Source organism: Coturnix japonica, chromosome 6 (genome assembly GCF_001577835.2).
Source record: "Coturnix japonica isolate 7356 chromosome 6, Coturnix japonica 2.1, whole genome shotgun sequence".
Classification (NCBI taxonomy): domain Eukaryota; kingdom Metazoa; phylum Chordata; class Aves; order Galliformes; family Phasianidae; genus Coturnix; species Coturnix japonica.
The window spans coordinates 13,613,169-13,630,527 of NC_029521.1; the positions used below are offsets into that span (position 1 = coordinate 13,613,169).

The window sequence follows — 17,359 nt, forward strand, 5'->3', positions numbered from 1 at the left end:
AAACACTTGTTTAATTTTTGTGCTAAATAGACTTCATGCTGCTGTTCTCATTTCTACTTTATTGTGTTCGCTTTACACCAGATATGGTAAAATAGTCAGAAAGGATCACTGAAAGAAAAATCCCCACTCAAGAGAAATTTTGGATGCAGATAAGGTTATTAGAAGGGCTTCTCATTTTCTTTGATAACATAAATTACAAAGTAAATCAGGACTTCCTCAGTTCCTCAGTCTGTAGGCTAGCTGAAGGTCTCACTGGTATTCCTATGCTAACAGAGTAGATTGGGACTCCTCCTTCAGCCTTCAGTTGGAAAGGCATGGGTCAGTTTTCCATCTCCTTATCATACTGAGTTCATGCATTAGCTTCCAAAGTATGGAGCTGGATTGTGAAGTAGCTCCTCTCTAAAATAAAAAGACTTCCACGTGTGGCTGTATGTAGTTGTCATGATGCCAGCCATTTTTATTGTTGAATGTACACCTAGGAATTCATCTCTTCTGCAGGTTTCTTTCATCTGCCACCTTGACAGCGTTCCAGTCTAATCAGTATGCAGCAGAAGTTGTTTTTGCTGTCTATATATAGATGCTGATGTTGGTACTTGGTATTCTGTATGGCTTTTTGTAGCAGGCATCCTGCATGGGTAGGTTAGCCTCACCCTGGGGTCTGCATAGCCCTGAGTGACTTGTGTCAGCATTGAGCTTCTTTAAGGGACTAAGAATGTTAATTGAGCATGGTTTAAGATAAGTGAAGTCCTTCTGTTTGGATATACTGGTGCATACTTTTGTTTTGTGTGCTCCTCACATCTGGGGACAAGGAACCTTTGAGTGTTTGTCATAATGCTTCAGTGTTTAGTCAATGCAACTTTTTTTTGCCCTACTTATAAAGAGTGCTGGTGTTTTGTCAGGAGCGGATTTGTGGTCTGAAGAGGAGATGCAGCTTTAGGATGCCACACAAAGGTGAACAGATAAGTCCTCCAGGGCACATCAGGATTAAGCTGCAGAGTGAAATCTGCTCAATTACTTTTCTACCTGAAAATCTCCTTAACTAGGTGTGTTTTATCGCTGTAGCACCTATTATTATGATGGATGTGGCTTTCTGTGGCATTTTGGTGAGTGGCTCATTGTTCCTTTTAGAGGGAGTCAGCTGGTTCTGCCCTCCCTGGAATTGTTGCTTTAATGCTTGGTGATATTTCACCAAATGAACTTGCCTGTATGTGGTTGCTCGTACCATTGGAAAAGTCACTGGACTTTTCTTCAGCAGCGTTTGTAGGTGTGGGCAAATTAAAGCAATAGTGGCTGTTCTATTGGGATATAGAAAACACTTCAAGATAGAAAGAAAGGTAATTTAGGAAGTGTTGTTGCTTCTTTTTATAATAGCTGTTAGTTTGTGGGATCTTTTTTGTGTTGTTTTTAATAGAGGAATCATTTTAATGAATTGCAAATTTAAAATTGGCTTTAAAGAGTTTATATATATTAAACAATATATATGTATTCATTGACTAGGGTGATTCCTGGAATCGCTTGTGCCATTGACTTTTGTTTTCTGCCCATCGATATCATGCTATGGATTTCAGTGCTCTTGGGAGTTCTGTGCTATACATCCCGACTGCGTGTCAATCTGCCACGGTTCAGCTGTAGGACAGACACTAAAAATAAGACATGGGAAAATAATTAGGGCAGGAAATTTAAAATGATGCAAGATAAAATGTTATGACTCTCCTTATCTTCTTCTGTTGCTAAATTGATACCGGAGTAAACTAGCAAAGCTTAGAAACTAAAATATCAAAGGGAACAAGTCAACACAAGTAAGGAGAATGTGCTGGTGGTCTTACTTTCACTTTTGGTGTTGTATGGATGTAACTAAGTTTCCAAAGTGGATTTTCCACCTCCAGCCTGTCATCTTCTTTTTTTCCTGTTTGATGAGAGCTTGAAAGCATCACTTAACTTGATGCAGGTGCTGAAGCAATCTTGCTTAATTGTCTTTCTTAAGACGTTTTGCAAGTCTCAGTCAAGCAGCTCACAATTACAGGGATCTTGGTCTAGAAAGGATTATAGTTTACGTGTCATAGGTTTTTTGTTGCAAACTTATTTAATGATTGGGAAAAGCAGATATGGAGCGATTCCTCCAGTTACACTGGTCAGTGCTGTGTCTGCTTTATGTGAGCAAAATTACTTTCTCATTCCTGACTTGGTCAATCTGTAAGTGAATTCCTGGATGTCTCAGGGTCGTATTTTAAGCCACAGTAGATTCCTTTGTGAGATAACAGATGTTATCTCTGTCTTGTAGGCCATAAACCAGTGGGTTTTTATCTGTTTTACCTGTGCAGGCAACAGAAGACCTGTCTGGCTTTGGAATGGTCTGGAATCGTGCTTGTTTGAAGGATTTGTGTTTTGATTAAAAAGCAGTAATGGTTTTGTTAACAGGCACCTGCAACTTTGCACAATGCTAATAGTCAGGAAGGCCTTTTACTTTCTCTTCTTTGATGTGACATTTGTGAACTATTGCTTTGGATTTGATTTCTTGTACTGAGATGAAAATCACAAAACCCAAGCTGGATTTGTGCAACACATGTATTACGCTGCCATGTGGAATAAGCACCTAATAGAGTTGCTTTTCTTGTAGTGACAACAAGAATGTGGTTATCTGTGGTATTTATGGGGTCCCTCTTTGATGTAGAGTGGGTTTGGTTGCTGCTGGTGTTTCTCTAAGCTTTGCACTCTGTTGTTGGCCTCCCCCACCTCCCTGTGCTGCTGCTATTGTAAAGCACTGCGAGTCACTGCGGGGCTGCCCAGGAGGGGGCTGTGCAAGGGTTGGGGTGAGCAGATGAGCCCAAAGGAAAGTGGAGTGCATCAGTAGTATGGACGAGTGTTAACCAGACTTTGTAGAACACACGGTCTTGAAAACTGTTTCTGATTCCTTGTTCTTAACTACCTTTGATTCACTAGAAATACTGAGAAACAGTACAAGAGCTTTTAGCTCATCTTGTAATTTATAATCGACTTTAATAGCTTGAGGTAATTTGATTTTCCTAAAAGAATTGTTTAGCTGACAGGGAAGGAAGCAAGATGGGTTCTCATTAGTTTATCGGCAGCTCCATTGGCTCGCAGGCTGTGTCTGTTTTCTCCCTGCAGACAGTCCTGCAGCAGTTGTCCTGCCATGTGGAGGAGGTCAGCTGAGTACAGCATATGTGTTTGCCTCGTATTTTTTTAACACGTTACCCTAATGTTTGTTGGACTGTTAGTAGTTTTTCTGTTGGCCTTCAGGATGGGCCTCACATGGTGCTCCCTTTGCTCAGGTGGTGCCCTGTTGCTTGCTGGGCTGTGGCTTGGTGCAGTGGAATCATGAGGCTGGGGAAAGCCAACAGCTGGACAGTGTGGTGTTTCTGACAGCTGTATGAGGCTGCACCTTCAGTCTGATTGCTGTACAGGCATCTGAATGCAGATTGAGGGGCAACTTTGTTGTTTAAGTAAGAAAACTTGACTTCAGGCCACTGCTTTCCAGGCTGGCTTTTCTGAATTCTGAGTGACCTTGATGATGAAGAAAAGTGATCATTCCTCTGACAGAGTTGGGTTTTTTGCCAGTTGTTCTTCCTGTCCGAGCTCTTTCATGGACTGCCCAGCACAAGTGTTAAAGGAACAGAAGGGGCATGTGATGGGAACGGACCCACCCTGGAAACAGCTGTCAGGTTGGCACAGTTGTGTCATAAAACACACTGTAAATTACCAGTGCAAGGAATTAACACACGGTACCTTGACTTTGGTAGCAAAGATGGTGGGAGAAGCCACCCCATCTGCTGTTTTTCTGTTGCTGTACACTGTGCTGTTTGCTAGTGTTGGTTGTGCCAGTTAAAACTGCTTACTGTAGGACTCCTCTGGATCCTGAATAACTGAAGCTATGAAAACAGCCCCCTTTGTTGTTTGATCATCTTTTTATTTTTAACCCAGATTGATCTCATGAAGTAGTTTGTCATGTGGTCCTACACAGGCTGCCATCTGCAGAACAGAGCAGTGCATAAGAACAGAAGTGAGCAAGCTGTGAAAGGATAGGAACCGTCTCAGTCAGAAACTACATCTTCAGTGTAGCATGGCATTCACCCCAAATCATTTGTTCCTGGCAAATTTCTCCATATAGATATACCAGCATTATTTAAATCGCACTAAATGTGCTGACATTTAAACCTCTTTGAGGGGAATTGCTATGGTGGAAAATTACTCAGGGCTGAAGGAACAGCATCATCTTTACTTGTAGGGAGCTGCATGATCTGTAATGGCAGAAAGAAGCTGAAATTATGTGACTCTGCAGATGTTGAATTGTTTCAGTATTAGGAGTGGCTACTGCAGCTCTGTCATCTCTACTTGTTTCTTCAGATTATTTTTTTAAACATATGCTCTTCTCATTTTCTTAGACAGAATCTGTTTATCTTGCCAACTGTGAACATGTTCTGTAGGCATACGCGCTGGTAGATAGGGTTGTCTGCAAATCTGTTTGCTCCTCGGGTTGAAAACAAAACAAAAGCAAGGACTGGAGAGCAAGATTCCTTGTTTGTTTCTGTCACATTATCATCTTGCCTGGTTTTCTTGCCTTGGTTCAGTCAGAGGCAACTGCGTGGATGACTGCATAATCGCTAGCATTGCTATTAGCTCTTTGTAGCCCTGAGGGCTGCAGTGCTTGACCAGAGATGTTTGGGACTTGCTTATGTTATCCTAATTTGGGTGAAATGGTGATGTTGGAGGAGTGGAAACACTTTTTTTTTCTTTCCTATTTTGTGCAGAAGTGTGGTAATTGCTGTTAATTCTTCTTCAGTTCGGTGGCAGTAAGTCAGATGCTTTACTGGTGTGTTGGGCACAGCCCTCCTGTGAGCTCAGCAGTGCTCTCAGCTCAGGACATGTTCCTTGGCTTTGCTGGGGCGTGGAGCACTGCTTGCTGCCCCGGCTGTTTGCCCTTTGGTGGCAGGGAGTGGAGCCTTTGTTTTCTGCCTGGTGCAGCAGGACTTGTTCTAGTACAAAATTCCTTACCTCTCCTTTAATGCTGTGCGAGTTTTAAAGCTTTAGTTTAGTTTTAGAATTCAGAACTTGCTTTAAAGAGAGCTTCTATTAATGCTTCTGTAACTAAGTGTTGAAGAGCTGGGGACAGTTTACACAGGTAACAGCTGGTTCCTGCTATCCATGTGCTGGGATATCCTTGGGATACCCATGCTGATATCCATGTGGGACAGCGTGTAAAAGCAGGTGTTTGGAATAGCCACAAATTGATTGATAGCTGTTACTTGAGTATGTGTGGTCACTTGAAGAATTTTAGTCAAAAGCTGAGGAGGTAGTTCTGAAATGATGGGAACTGAGGCTGAAGCAAATCTGTAAAGATTAGTACCACAGCCCCTCACTATTCCTGATTTCAGTGCTCCTGAACAGGACTGTTAGCCCACTTCTCAGCATGGAAATGGGTGGTCACATGGGTCCCCTTGTGCCTGGGGAGGAATAGGCAAATGCTTCCTCCAGCGGGGTAACAAGGAGGAAAGGGAACATAGAGACCAGTGTTTTCTTGGCACGGATGCTTGCCAACTGAAGGTCATTGAGCCCTGGACATAGTGCCACTTAAACAGATGGGTTGCTAACTGCTGCTAAGATCTGATACTGGTATTTGAAAGGACACCTGCAGGTCCAAGTAATGGTGCAGGATGCCTGGGAGACTCCAGCATTCGTCACATATGATAAAAGTGAGGACTGGCATATTGCCCTTGCCTGGAAAAGTTCCACATTGCTATTGTGAGCTGCACTTGTAGGTGGTCTGGCATCCTTATAACAAGCTGTGTTTGAGAAGAGAGTGCTGCAGAGTTAGCGTGCTGTTTGAACCATGCACAGCTGTAGAACAGATTTGGAGCCCAGCATGATTAGTCAGTATTGCACTGCGTTGTTTTTTTCACAGTTCTGATGCTGTTAGGACACGTGAAAAGTTATTTGATATGAGATTAGCATATACATATTTACAGCTTGCAGGGGGAAGGACGCAAGTGTTACAAAGTAAAAGACAACTTAGATTTTATGCTTTATTTATTTTTTTCCTTTTTTGCTTTTACTCCTGTTTCTGTCTGACCAAAGCTACATTATATTGGAAAGACATGGTTAAAACTTGGCTCAGCCCCTTCTGTCCTGCAAGACTGGGTTGTTTTTAAGGCAGAACAATTTAATTGTATTCTAGCTGCTTCCTTTTTACATTGTTTGTTTCTATTAGGTAAATGGTCCCTGTGGGGATAGTATCTTCAGTACCTTGTATGGTCCAAAGCATTATTATATTTCAATCTGATTCTGTTTGTTAGCATTACGTTGTGCTAGGACAGAAAGACAATGGGGTGCATTGTTTTTCATAACATAACCAGAGTTTTCTTTAAAGTTATTTTGGTCATGGGTGTACACTGTAACTCCTGTTACATCTGTGCTGTGAATGTGACCGTGTTGGAAGAAGAAACTGATGCTTTATGTGGATGGCACCGTCGTCCCAGGAGCTGTGCTGTGAGTTTGAGAATAATGGTGTAACAGTGCTGCTTTGAAGCTTAAATGACTGAGCTGATGGCAGGCTCAGGGATTGGAAACTATTTTTCTGGATGAGGTTTATTCCCTCTTGATTGGCATCACAGGCTTTGAGATACACAGGATGATTCCAGGAATTGTCTTACACTAATCATTCTTTGAAAAACTCATTTTATGTTTGTGTTGCAGCCACGGCGCTCTAAAGCAGGAGATCAAAACTGATGCGATCTTTTTAGTCCTCTCATTTGTTCTGTTCAATGGTTACATGTCATTCCTGGATATCAACCCCTCCCACGAGACAACATCCTTCGTCTTTAACTAAACAATTGGGAGGAACCCCTCCAGTTCTCTTATACTTTTGTGAGATGAGCCCTGTCTTGCAATATAAAAAGCAGTACTTAGTTGCAGCCTGGCTCGCCTGCCTCCCCCAGCTGGGTCCCTCTCTCTCGTTGCCCTTTTTCCCAAGTGAGCTGTTGGTGAGCAGGATCAGCCTGTCTGGCCTTATCTCTGCTGGCAGAGCTGCCTGCCTGCTAGGTGGCAGTGGGGGGCAGTGCTTCTCAGATTAGACTTTCCTGTGTTAAGGGAGGCCCTTGGTTTTTGAACAGCTTCCTATTGTTTGCATCAGCAGGTCGTCCCCTCCCACACTCTTCCAGTTCTTTCCTCCTCCCTTAAATAATTTTTCCATGCAATAGCATTACTCAGAGCAGTTTCTCTAATAGAAATGTCCTCTGAGTGTTTTTTCAGCCTGCTCTGATCTGCAGCTTTTGTTGCAATACCAATACAGAGTTTACGCAATAGAAACTGGCTCCTAAAGGTAGGTCCTAGTCATTTTTAAGTCAGTTGTTTAAATTCAATGTTGGCACAGTATTATTTATTTATTTATTTATTATTTTAATTAAATCTGAGTTCTCACAGGAATTCTGTATGTTGTCATGAAAGGTAGAAAATGTTACTTTTCAGTATGTGTTGTCCTTGTTACAAAGATGCAAAGAAATAGTGTTGCTTTAGTTTGTTCTTAATCTACTTTTGCATGTTTGGTTTCTTCTTTATACCCTGTTTCACATGTGTACATGTTACATATGTTCTTCTGCCTGTTTGAAATGCACTTTCCAAGCCATGAGCTTCCTTGTGTCAGTCACACTGAGCTGCTGCTGATTGCTGGTATCCATAGTAAGTGCACAGGTGAAGCCAGTCAGAATCTCTTCTCACCTTGATGTCTGTGCAGCAACCAAAGGGGATATTGACAAATCATTTCCCATCCTTGTTATTTAATAGTATACTCTGTCAGAAGCTCCCAGGACTGCTGCTTTTGGTTTTGTTTTTCACACGATAGAGATGCAGTTTTGTTTCCTTTTACTTGTTACCTTGAATTCAGTTCGAAAGAGAGTTGATAATGAAATTAGGTATTACATATGTGTAGGGCTTTAAAAGTTACTTAGAATGTGTTCACTTGAGAAAGTAAGGGCTTGTTTTGGCTGGTTTCCTGATTCCCTGCCTTTTGTGAAGTGTTCTGTTTCCAAAATAAATAGTAGTTATTATGTGAATTTTGGAAGGGTACCATAACTGTTGTATAGCTCTCACTGCTGCAGCTTAGCATGAAGTACATCTTTGTTTAAATCTGTAAATTTGGGAAAATCACCAACTGTTCATGTGCATTTGGTGATAGTGAAAGGAGGCTTGAATTTCACAGAATGATAAATCCAGTTCTAGAATCTGCCACCAGAAGTAAAAAAAAAGGAAAGCATAAAAATCAACATATCTGCACTGCTCACTGTTCTGTGTGATAAGGACGTTCTGCCTGCTCAAATGCTTTCCAGATGTTTTTGGAGGAATACCTTTCCTGTGGTCTGTGTGTTCTGACATGGGACATGCTTTAGGTGGGACTCAGCTGGGTGTGTGCAGGTGATGTGGAGCTGGGAGGAAGCCTGTGCTCCTGCCTTGTTTGCTTCTCCTGTCCCCAGCTCTGACTTCTTGGTGAGTTTATTCAGCAGGAAATAAACCAAGCCCTTCTCCTCCCCTTTTCCCATCCCCCCAAGTGCTAATTTTGTGAGATGAATTTGCTCCCGTGAGCCAAGGGGCAGCGATGTTGATAGGCTGTGTGAGTGCACTGGGGTGAGGAGGAAAATGCCCTCCCCGCTTTGTTGGCAGTTTGATTTCTGTTTCATTTGTCTATGTTAAATGTCACCTTCAGAAGTCGCCTGTCCTCCCACTGATAGCAAGAACACTGTACCATGACTTCTGTCTGGCTCATTGTATAGGAAGGCAGGCACAAGTTCATGCCTGCCTTGATGCAAGATCAGATTTTCATTGCCTGGTCATCTGCTGAATGTGGAATGCTCCTGAGAGGAGGACAGAGGGATGGCCCAGCCCATCTGATGATTCACATGCTGAAACAAACACGCCAGAAAGCTGCTTGTATTCATCCGCTATTAGATAGTTCAGTGGGTCTTTCTTCCTAACGAGCTGTACTTCACGGGAGTTCCAGAAGCCTTAGGAACCTGCTTGCTGCTAATGATCTCTTTTTTCTTAGCCACAAATCAATAAACTTTCAGTTCAAGAACCTCATGCTTTAATTGCAAAGCACTGTGGATGTGGTTTTATGCATTTCTTAAAGTTGTTCATTTGTAACACACTTAATACCTACAGGCTCAGGTCACTGTTACAATGTTTTGTGTCTCACAAAACAAAGAGAGCTAAACACTGTTTAGTGAGTCCCCCGTGTAAGGCCAGAGAAACATGATAAACAGCTAGAGGAGAAAAGGAAACATACTGTGGTGGCTGTCAGGATGAACAATGGTTTTGGCACACCTGCTGCCTGACTGCTGAGCTTTTCTCTGCTTGGCAGGAAAGGAACGATTTGGAGGATAACAGAATGATTTTGTAGATGTTTTTGGTACGTTTCCATCTTCTCCTAGGGAGAGATAACAGAAGCCTTTGCTTTAAAACATAATGTCTGGCGCAGGCTGTCATCAAACACGGGGGCAGGATTTACTACTGTGCTTAGAAATGGGCATGTCAGGGTTGTGCTGGACCTAAAGGCCCTTAGAAGTGAATACAGGAAGAGGGGCACTGCAAGGGGGTGGAATATTTCATAGAGTCAGAGTACATTATACTCATATTATGCTTCTGAATAAATAGAAGCAAACTACTTTTAGGCAAGAAAAATAGTAAAATTTGAGTAATCAGGGAGCAAAATAAAGGGAGCTGAAATGAATGCGTGTGTGGGAACATGTTGAAGTATGGCATGGTTTTCAGCTCAACCAAGAGCCAAGTGATGTTAATCAGTTGCTGTTACCGATGGGAGTTGTCACAGATGTAAGCTCTGAGATTACTCCTTCCATAGAGCTGTGTGCCGCAGCTCTGCCATTTCACACATTTTCCAGTTTCATCTTTTTCAGATTTTCATGTTTTGGATAGTAAGAATGTTTCGACTGATCTGTTAATGCATGTGGAATTCCACATTTTTCTTCAAATTTCAAGTTTAAGCCTCCAAAAGAGGCTTATTGTATTTTGATTCCTGAAGAATTTCCTCTAAGCCAGCTGAGAAAACGTGCCCAACATCACATATTTTTGGGTCAAGCTCAGAATAGTTGTACTTCAAATGCGGTGACTTCATCCTGATTGACCAGAAGTGTACGATTTTTTCCAGGTCAGCCCCTTGGTTGTGTGTGCGTGCACATGTGTGTATGATTTATTAATCGGAGGAAGGATGCACAGGCTCTTAATCTGGAAAGATTCTTCTTATTTTTTCCTGTTTCCCTTACAGGTGTGTGTAGGGAAGAGAGATATGTTGTAATGTTGGTTAAGCAACGGATAATAAGATGAATAATATTAATTAGCAGTGCGTCTGAACGCATTCTTCTAGTATTGAAGGAGAATACAATATCTGGGATTTCCTAACAAAGTATTTCTTGTGGCATAATGCAGTGGTTGAAAATATAGTGGTGTATTAACGCCTTCTCAGTAAGGATAGCTGCTGTGTTGCTTTTCCACGTGTCAAGATAGCAGCCCTGTGAAAGCTGCTTATTCCAAGGGAGAGGTCTTTTAGACAGGACAGAATCTGGTTTTGCTTTTTTGCCGTCTTGCTGAAGTTCTGGATCTGCGCTTGTTTTTGTACCAAGCTGCTAATCTTCCTCACGCCCTGTTCTGGCACGTGCAAGAATTGTGTCCCTTCAGCAGCTTTCCGTGTTGCCAACCTATTGTCTGGAGGTTTCTGGGGAAAACAAGGTGCATTGTTCTGTGTAGGAATGTAGGGAGCACATCAGCTGCTTTTGGTTTGACAGGGCTTAGCAGGAGGAGGTGAGAGCAGCACGGGGTTGGGCTGTAAGGCAGAGGGCCTGGCTCTGGGCTGTGTGCCCAGGGGCTGTGGGAAGAGGCAGGTCCTACAGACTGCTATGGGTCGCTGTAGCAGTAAATGGGGTCCTCCATAGGTTTGAGGTGCCCGGGTCTTTTCCTGTGGAGGGCCCTCTAAAAGGTTTTAACATCACCAAAGATGAATTTTAGTTTAAACAAGAGCTAGGATATAAATCTAGTAGTTTTTAAAAGTGAAAATTCCTGAGTGCTAGGGAAGGCAGAACAGAGCTATGCTTGTGTGCAGTTTTCCTGTTGCCTGCTGTGATTCTGCTTCCCAGTCTGTCAATCATTGAGGGGCCTCATAAGTGTCAGAAATTGTCATGTCTGAGGCCAGCTCGAGCCTCTCTCTGGCCTGTAGTATCTGCAGATCCCGGAGCCATCTCCGTGGCATCTTCCTGAGGTGGGACAGGGCTGTATCTATGTCTCTGAGGGTGCTGGATGGCACAGCCATGCTCTTACAGGGCTTAGGGGATCCTGGGCATAGTTAGAAGCAAGAAAGTAAACACTTACGTAAACAATGTCATTCCGAGACCAGCAAGATCCCCATCCCTTTCTGTGTGTGTTGGAGCAGAAGAGCCCTTCAAGCTACTGTCGTGCCTTGCCCGAGCCCTTTCCCCATAGTGTCTCTGTTTCAGCCCCCAGCTTCATTCCCGGGGGTGCTCTGGAGGAGCACAAGACACCAGTTTAGGCTGGGTGCTTAACTCTAGAAGGGGAAGAAAAGATGAACTCAGTGCTTAGCCCTAGAATGGTATGTTATTCTAAATTTCACATGTTCTGAGATGTACTAAGCTAGAAGCAGTGTAATCCTGTGTCCGTAACATGGCAGCATGGATAGTGGGCACTGGAATGTTACGAGGTTTTCAGCTGGATACATGTTATCTGTAGTTTCACAAGTGATTTCACCTGTTGGTGTACAGTCAGTCTTGGGATATGACAGATGTAAGGACTTTTCAAGTAAGAAGCTCAGCAAGGCTTCTGTTCCCTCTAGCTCCTCTTTCAGTGTAAAAGTCAGTGGCTTAAAATCTTGTTTTAAGATTTTAACTGGTGGTGCAGTTGGGCGAGGCCTTACTTTCTGATACAGAAGGATGTGGATCTTTCTTCATATTTGCTCTTTTTCATTGTATCAAAACAACAACAATAGGAAAAAAAAACACCCATACTTAATGATGTTTTTCTGTCTATTTGTACCAGTCGGTGAAAAATATTTTAACTTCTTAGGACACCCACAGAATTCTGTTTTAATGTGATACTTCACATGCTTCTTTCAGTCACAAGGAAGGAACTTTTTTGAACTGCATCTTCACACTCTCTCCTGCTGGCGAGCAATGTGCAGATAATGTGCAGAGATGGCTTTGGTGATGTGTACGTCCCTCCTCTTGAGCACTTTGTTTATTTTGAAGGAAGCTTCTGGTGCCGCTGAGTAGTGTTGTTTCATCACCAGGCAGAGCAAAAATAAATCAAAGCTGTTGGCATCATTCTTCTTTTATATTCCCCAACACCCAACCAGTCTGTTCAGCTTGTGTTGTAGTGCGTTTGCACAGCTTCTGCTTCTGTGACCCATTAGGACAGAGCCTGCTTGTACTTAACAAGAATCTCTTTCATGCTTTGTGGATCTCTTCAGGCCACAGCAGGACACAATACAATCCTCTTTACATTTGGTGATTTCACAGTATTTCTCTGGTGAGGATGGAGTAACCTTTCCAAATGAAGACAGTAACATCTTCATGAACCTGTATTTGATACAATTACTTTGTACAACAGCTTTTGCACTTTATAGAATGAACTGCTTTTGTTTTTTTCCCTTCAGCAAATCCCAAGATTTTAAGCTGTTGAAGTCTGTAAGGAGAGGGTTGTGTAAGTTAATAAAATTAGCATGGAAGCAGTTACCTAATAGTAGCTTCTGGTAAGGTGAATGCAAATAGGCTTTAAAAAATTCTCTTAGAAATCTAAATTCCAATTTTGCATTGAAGGACATCAGTTTTGTCCAAGTTTGTATTGAAATCTAACAACTTCACCTTGATTTCTGTTCTAACATAAAGGAATTGCATTTCTGAAAACTTCCTTGTGGGATACAATCTGCTTTGCTCACGTAAAACCTCCGTCTGTGTGTACTATGCCTTTTATGTAATGTTTTAGCTCCTGAAATGCATGTCTTACTAATACGTTGTATATGAAAGTTAAAGGAAATCCCTTTTGCTTGTTTTTAACCTCTTACTGCAAGTTTTACACAGTGAAGTAAGTTGAACTGGATTTGAAAGCAGTTTAGGGTTTGTTTTTTTTCTGACTTTTCAAGCAGTTGTAAAAAGCAGCCAATGTCAGGAGTTTTTGTCTTCCAATGTAGTTATTATAGCACCTCTTGCAGAGGTATTTGTTTACAACTACGGGTGGTATGGTCCAGTTTGTCCTCCATTAGAATCATAGAAGCATTAGAATTGGAAGGGACCTTTGAAGATCAGGACCAGGTCAAGACCAGCCCAAAGCCTGATTCAGGCTCACTTTGAAAGTCCCCAGGGACAGACCATCAATCACATCCCTGGGCAGCCTGTTCCAGTGCATCACCACCCTCACTGCTGAATACTGTTTCCCTAAATCTAATCTAAACTATTCTCTTTGACCTTGAAACCGTTTAAGTTAGGAGGATGGTTATGCTTCAAATGTGTTATGTTTATAGATGGAAAGTAGTACTGTAAGAATGCTTAGATTTTTATTGACCACTTTACTTGTTATCTTGTTATTTAAATTGCCAGTGTCAAAACTTGGGCAAAATAAATTGTCTATTTGTAAGGAGTTTCTCAGTGAAAGCAGAATTTCTGGCACCGGAGGTAGTTGCATGTCCTGTTATACATTTATGTGTGAGTTCCTTTTCTGTATTTGCAGGAATTGTGGCGTGACATTGGCTGCATTTGATATTTAGCTGTGAGCTCAGGGCTGTTGTGCATTCATGTGTTATTGTTCAGTTCTTTGTAACACACAGATCTGTGAAAGGTGGCTATTTACTTTATAGGGCTGTGTGATGGCTGGGGCTGCAGCTGCAGAGGGGCGCAGTGCTGGGTGTGATCTTGGGATGCCAAACCTTGGGCAGAGGCTTTGACAGTGTATTGTAAATGCTGTGTTTGCCAGAGGGAGACCAGAGCCTGCTGTACAAGTTCTTAATGTAAAGTTTTAGGGCTTGATTTTGTCTCTGCCTCCTGTTTAAGAAAGGGAGGGGACACGTCACCAGCTTGCAAAAAGTGTCTTTTCCTCTGTAATTTCCATTAAATCCATCAATCAGATGTTTTCTCCTGCTAGTTTTATAACAAACAATGAATCACGTCTTCTAGTTTTATAGAAAACAATGAATCAGCCTTTGATTTCTACTCCCCCTCCATGGCTGTTCCAGGCTGTTGTAAGGTATAGGGGGATATAAGGGTATGTTTTCTCCCAACCTCTTTAACTCTTCCCGTATGCTGTTGGCCACTGTTGAGAGAGCCAGGATGTTTGGATTCAGTGAGCTGTTTTTTGTGTTATGTTCAGGTGTTCTTCCTACCCAAGTTCTAAAAGCCTCAGTGGATTTTGCAGAAAATGCAGCTGTATACAAAGCAAAATCAAGCAAAAATGAGTTTCTCTATTCTTGTTAGTTCTGCTTACTTCTAGAAACTAACAAATAATGATCTTAAAACCAAGTTAAGATTGTGAAGCGCTTATGTGAGCGTGTGCATACTCGTGATTCTGCTGAAGTGTTATTTATAGCTGTACAGCACAGATGACTGCTTAAAAAAGGAGGGAAAAGCAGCATATTGTGGATGCTGGGTGCATTGTTTGATATTTTTAAGTAGAAATACCAGTCCATATAATGCTGTGCAGTACAGGAGCGCTCCTCAGCAATTTAAGCATGCCAAGAAAAAAGGTACAGACATTTAGGTTTAGAAAGCTTGAACTGCTGATCATTCTTTCTTTCTTCACTCTGCTCATGTGTTGTCTTCATGAGTTCCTCTACGCTGCTTTGGTTCAGCACATTGGTAAGGTACCAGTTTAGCAAGAAAGAGAATGTGAGAAGCCATCCTGGTTTAAGTGGTGATAGTGGGATAGATAAAACAAATTGGTGAATTAATTGGTTGAGAATGAACTGTGGGTGTTATTGTGATACCCCAAACTATCCTGAGGTTTAGGAAATTACTTCCTACTTTTTCCTAGTGCCTTTGGGTGCTATCAGGTCTGCTCTATGGAGAGAAGGACAAGTGCTCTGTGGGTTCATCACGAGAAATGCCTTTTTCTGTTGAAAGGCTGTCCATCTGTCTGGTCAAAGCCTGTTGCTGCTCTCATCATGTTGTCATCTTTACATATTATGTGTTACCTTTCCTTTGACATCCAAGTGTTAGGATGGTTGTGTGGCTGGATTTTTTTTCTTTTTTCCTTCTTTTTCTGCAAAATAAATGTCTTGCCTATCTGTCTTTTTTGTTCTGTGTGGATGTTTGTGTATTTGGACATTGCATTGTTGCAGATGTTAAGAAATTGAAGTATAATGACATGGGTCAGTGAAGTGCAGGGAATTGTGCTGTAATGTGAACAGCATGTGAATCGCGATTGGTAGCTACTGCCTTTGCTTTAAGGATGGCGAGTGTGAAGATTGACAGGAGAATTCACAGTCAGTGCACAGTAGTTGCTATAGAAGAGGTTGAATTTTCCACGTTTTTTTTGGGGATGCTGTTAAGCAGGAAAAGCCTGCAAGGTCAGGGAAAGAATGTCAGCAGGGATTTAAGGTTTAAAGTTGCCAGTCATAAAGCATTGTGATGCTGAATGCTACTGAATGCTATTGAAAGCTTCTGGGCACTCTTTAGGAATTGTTAGGCTAGAATTTGCATGCCAAAGTAGAAAATAATTGTTTTCTTGGGTCAGTGGTGTTACTGGAATAGGAATTAGATTATTTCCTTGTGAATAAAGGTGCCACAGGAAAAAGAGCCTTAAAATCTTGTTGCTCTGGCTGATGGCTGTAGAATCTGGATTTTTGCAAGGAAAATGCTTATATTTGGAGATTGGATCGAGTGCTGGATTTATCCTGAAGTTTCCTGGAAAGCCAAGGTAGGTGTGAAGTCTGGGGAAGGAAGCAGCTAATGATGGAGGATGCCTCAGCATCTGCGAGGATAAAACCAACCCTTCCGTTTCACCATATGGTTAACAACTGTTATATTCCTGTTGGTCCTGATTTTCTATGGTAACAGGATTGAATGGTGATGTTTTACTGCTTTTTGAGCTCTCTCCTAACATTTGAACTGCACTCATCCTAACTCTGTATTCCATATGGAGTGAGATGAAGAGATGGTTTTCCCCTCTCCTTCCCCTTTGGAAATGTCCAGCACCAAGCCTAATACAGATGGTGTTTGGAGAGTAGGCTTGCATTTTGCATAGAAGACTTCAGGAGGTCTGTTCAGAAATCCTCTTCTGCACTACTGTGTTAAGGTGTGTGGTTTTGTTACCATACAGTCTTACAGAACTGGGCAACTGCGGAGAGAAGATCTTAAGAAGTGTTAATTAATCCAGTGTCTTACTTCAAAACTCTTTGAATTTACTTCTTTCTGGTTGACTTTTCTAAACTATGCGTCTCTTCCTTCCCACCTCGGTGTTGGAGGGAAGCTGTTGAGGTAATGGCTTCTTTGGGCTGCATGGCAGTTAGGACGAGGTGTTTCCAAATGGGCTGGCACTACTCTGGGCACTGGCTGCCCCTGGTACCACAGACTCCCCAGGCAACGCGCGTGCTGGGAGTATCATGATGCATGAGATCACTGGTTATTAATACGGTGTTTTCAATGTGAGTAAAGGTTTTATCTGGGGAGGGAAGTGTGTTTTGGCAATGAGCCCATACAAAGCAAATAGCATGGCCTTTGCGTCTCTGGTTATGACCTCATATCTCATTGTTTGTCTCCCAACAGAAGCCTTGTATTGTTTGATTATTCCACACAGTTCTCTTAGAATCTGGAGTCCCTAATAGGAGAGTTGCTTTCCTCCTGTAACTTGCAGATCATCTTGCAGGTTGAGGTGCGTTTGACCAGGAAAGACTGTAGTGCAAGTTTTTAGATACTCACAGCTGTGCGTTTATTTGTATTGTAACCCACCTTTTATAATGGTTGCCGTGATAGAGATCTCTATGGGCTGTTTTTTAACAGCTTATCCAGTTTTTGAGATCCAACCAGGTACTTTGGATCCACTTAACTTCTTCAGGAAAGCCTCAACCTGGCTGCCCTATTTTTCCCTCTCCGCAGCTGTGTGGGATAGATTACATTTTTTTCTCTATTAAGAACAGAAGTCTGTCTGTCTGTAGGTTTGAACAGAAGACAGATTCCATCAGCCTGATATTCTGCTTTGGGTCAGGGCAGTGGAGGTAACAGCTGAGCTACTATGGCTCTGCAGAAGCACCTGCAGGCAGGTGGGGACAAGCAGAGGAGGAGGGCTGCCTTCAGGCTATGACAGGACAGGGTTTCTGGCCCTCTGCTGTCACTGAACCATTCTCAGT

General features: G+C 42.3%; 1 protein-coding gene across 12 annotated transcripts in view; it reads left to right on the forward strand.

Moving 5' to 3' along the window:
- Positions 1-17,359, forward strand: part of USP54 (ubiquitin specific peptidase 54) — a 90,111-nt gene that overhangs the window by 21,087 nt on the left and 51,665 nt on the right. For 2 of the 12 annotated variants that reach the window (XM_015866491.2, XM_015866498.2), the window contains exon 1: positions 7,194-7,333. The exons of the other annotated variants lie outside the window; for them this stretch is intronic. The gene's annotated coding sequence lies outside the window, so the exon portion shown is untranslated. Of the gene's footprint in view, positions 1-7,193; positions 7,334-17,359 lie in introns of those variants that run through there. 12 annotated transcript variants of the gene reach the window in all.